Raw genomic sequence first — 4,357 nt, 5'->3', positions numbered from 1 at the left:
TGGGAGGACAACTCTATTCCCTTTCAAGAATTGGATTTTGGAATTTTTAAGAGTCGCCACCTAATGATTATAGTGCATTAGGACACTTTTTAGAAGAGTTTGAGTTGGAAAACCAGAGTTCGGGTAAGGGCTAAAAATTATCTCAAGGGGAAGGTGTTAGGCATTCCTCAAGATCCACTAGTGTAGTTCTCGGCCATGTTACAATTGTGACTTTACAAATAAACAATCAAGGACTTGCATACAACATTGCAATTGGTTGAAAACTTTTGAAGGCAAGTAGAGAGGGTAGAAATTACAAAAAAAAAAGATTTAAAGAGTTTTGCAAAGAGATAAAGCAAGTAAAGGAAAGGGGGTCCTAGGTTTGTGATTAATATGGATCACTTCAATGCAATATCCAACAATCACTCCTCAGAAGAGGGGTCGCACGTGATATTAGCGCACCGGTCATCATATCCATATTCTACCCTTCCCACCCCGTTAAGGTATTAAAGCGTGGAATGGTATCGTTACTTATTGCATGCTACTACCCGCCTCAACCCTATCAGTCCCGGAGGCATTTAGGACTACTAATCCTAAAGGGGAAGGGATTTGGGGGCCTTTGGAGAGTTTCAAAGGACAAAATACTAAGGTGTCAATCAAAACACACAATACAATAAAAGGGAAAGCAAATAAGTAAGTAAGGCTCAAGTAAACCTCCTTAAATCACATAAGCCATAGAGTTTAGCATGTATCGCACGTACTGGTTTGGTCTTTAAAATTAAAGCAATAAGCGGACTGGTTTAGCTCATACTGTTAGACAGGAAGTCTGCATTAGGCTTACTCGAATGCAGTTGTCAAAGACTGAACCACTTTTAGCTATGCGTTGGATAGAATTAACGATTTCGAAAAGCAGACTGATTATAAAGAGTTATCAGTTTTTTTCAGAATGAAACAAGTTTCAAGAAAAGAGTGTTCTGTTTTGAAGAGGTCTAAAAGAAATGGAAGGAACTTCAAAGGGTATGTGGACTAGTAAAAAACAATTTCATGAACTTATCAGAAAAAGGAGAGTTTCAGAAAATGCCAGTTCGTTTAGGAAATGTTTGTTAACTTACGAGACTCAGAAAATCGCAAAAGACTGCCAGTTTTACCAAAAGTATTTATTAATTAAACGGTTGGTGCTGTCTTGCACAAGAATGAGATAGTTCAAATTCGAAATTCCTATAGGCATGTTTTCTATGCGTCAACTGATTTTAACACTTTTTAAAATAAGAGTCTTACAAACATGGTGTCTATATGCAACCTTGTTGTTAAATCTACAGTTTGCCTAATGGTATAATTATGCTCAGAAAATATAAACCCTTATGAGTATGGTATCTATATGCGTAGTTGCAGAAAGTTAGAAGTTAATCCCTATAAACATGTTTTCTACGTGTAGAGTTGCATAGACCAAAAATTAAATCCTATAGGAATAGTTTCTACCCTTTGTGCATAAAAGTAACCCCCTCCTTTTTTTCTAAATCCCCCTGAGTTTGTACAAATTATTACATGCCAATAAAAAATAAGACAGAAATGAAAAGTACATCAGAAATCACAACTACATCCGAGCAGCCTAATTCAGACTTAGTGTCTAACTATATGAGATTGAACCACTTCCGAGATCAAGATTTCCAAAGCCTTCTCTTATTTGGGGTGTTTCCAAGGAGTTTCAAGAACTCCAGGCAGTGCTTACACCCCAAATATATTGCAGATTTAGATTATAGTGTAGTGTGGAAGTGTCAGCTCTCAGATGTCCAAGTTCAGAGGGAACTCAGGGTCCCGAAGCAAGGCTCAAAAGAGAGGGGCAGAACTTAAGATTCTAAGAATAGGTGTAAGTGCACAAGGGGGAAGGGAATCAAAGAGAGACAGGGCAAACTAGTGGTCATGCCGAGCAATTGGGATGCTGGCACACCCCTGACCAGCCTGCTAGTCGAGCATTGAGAGTTAGGATCCATTGTGGATCATGCCAAGGCCTAGACATTAATTAGGATATTGTCAGACCAAGAAACTTAACTCAGCACATAGAAGGGGATATGGGTAGAGGATTCATAACAAAAATAGAAGAAAGGAAGAAAATATTTTACATAAATTACTGAACATAGGCAGTAAAGTAAAAAACAGTCTGAAGCACATAAGGGTGAGGCAAAAATTAAATAAAAGACATACCAGTTTCAGGGAAACAAGAAAAGGAAAAGCAGTAGTCTTGTAAAGCCAACTTGCAAACAAATAGTCAGAAGATCTTAGAAGAGAGCTGTGAGATTATGTGTGTAAAGTGTTGAATTGAGAGAGTGTCTGTGAGAGTATGCAATTCGAAGTGTGTTGTAAAAGTATTGAATTGTCAGTTAGGGATGATCAAAGTGCAGAAGGGTTGTGCCCCTTTTATAGTGCAGAAAACAGGTGAGAAAAGGTAAGGAAATAACATTGAAATCAATCTCCCTTTAGTTAAGGGATTCTGATTTCAACGGGTAAAAGCCAATTAAGGAAAGCAGTTTTGATTAAAACCTTTTCAAAGTAGCACAAAAGGGGTAAATACAGAGAAGTTATTAAAGGAAAGAATTTAATAGTACACGACTTGGAAAAGATAAGGAAAGGGAATCAATCAAACAACTAGGGAAATCAAAATTACAAGTTCAATTCGAATGAACCAAGTCAAGAAAAGGTAAAGGAGGTTCAATCAAAGAAAATCAATAACAATCAATCAAACCCCCATTAGAGGATTTCAGATTCAATAAAAAAACTTTGAAAGCAGAGTCTCCATCCATATTACGCACACAAACTCGACCTTGCATCCTCAAAACTCTGTCATCTCCAACTACAACCTGCTTGTCACCTCCGTGTTGTACTATGTCTCTAAGGACAAGCAAATGAGGATCATCATACTGCCGATCTCTGATACGCTTAAATAATGAAGAACGAGCGACTGTACAAGCTAGAACACGGCTGGGCTCAGAAACATCCAACCTCACGAACTGATTGGCTAAAACCTGAACATCCAAAGCAAGCGGTCTCTCAGTGACTAGAATATACGCAAGGTTATCCATACTGGCTGACTTCCTGCTCAAAGCATCGGCCACCACATTGGCCTTCCAGAATGATACAAGATGGTGATATCATAGTCTTTCAATAGCTCTAACCACCTCCTCTATCTCAAATTTAGCTCCTTCTGCTTGAACAAGTATTGCAAACTCTTATGATCCGTGAACACCTCACATGACACGCCATATAAATAGTGTCTCCAAATCTTCAACGCATGGACAATGGCTGCTAGCTCCAAATCATGAACTTGGTAATTCTTCTCATGAATCTTCAACTATCGCGAAGCATATGAAATAAACTTTCCATTCTATATCAACACCACACCAAGTCCAATACGAGATGCATCACAATATACTGTATATGGCCCTGAACCTGTAGGCAATACCAACACAGGCGCTGTAGTCAAATCTGACTTGAGCTTCTGAAAGCTCGTCTCACACTCGTCCGACCACCTGAACTGGGCACCCTTCTGGGTCAACCTGGTTATTTGGGCTACTATAGATGAAAACCCATCCACAAACCGACGATAATAACCCGCCAAACCCAAGAAACTCCGGATCTCTATAGCTGATGTGGGTCTAGGCTAGTCCTTGACTGCCTCAATCTTCTTAGGATCCACCTAAATACCCTCTTCTAATACAACGTGACCCAAGAATGCTATTGAACTCAACCAAAACTCGCATTTCAAAAACTTAGCATACAACTGGCTGTCCCTCAGAATCTGAAGAATGACTCGAAGATGCTGCTCATGCTTCTCTCGGCTGTGGGAGTAGATCAAAATATCATCAATGAAAATAATCACAAAGGAACCCAGATAGGGCTTGAACACTCGGTTCATCAAATCCATAAAAGTTGCTGGGGCATTTTTCAACCCAAATGACATCACTAGAAACTCATAATGCCCGTACCGCGTGCGAAAATCTATCTTAGGGACATAGGATGCCTTAATCCTCAACTGATGGTAGCCAGATCTAAAATCAATCTTCGAAAATACCCTGGCACCCTGAAGCTGATCAAATAAATCATCAATCCTTGGCAATGGATACTTGTTCTTAATGGTGACCTTGTTCAACTGCCGATAGTCTATCCACATCCTTATTGACCCATCCTTGTTCTAAACAAACAACACCAGCGCAACCTAAGAGCAGACACTAGGTCTAATAAAGCCCTTATCAAGCAGTTCTTACAACTGTTCTTTCAATTCTTTCAACTCTGGCAGGGCCATATGATATAGCGGAATAGAAATGGGCTGAGTGCCCGGAGCCAAATCAATATAAAAGTCAATATCCCTGTCGGGTGGCATCCT

Source organism: Nicotiana tabacum, chromosome 18 (genome assembly GCF_000715075.1).
Source record: "Nicotiana tabacum cultivar K326 chromosome 18, ASM71507v2, whole genome shotgun sequence".
Taxonomy (NCBI): Eukaryota; Viridiplantae; Streptophyta; class Magnoliopsida; order Solanales; family Solanaceae; genus Nicotiana; species Nicotiana tabacum.
Note: the sequence above shows the minus strand (reverse complement) of the source record.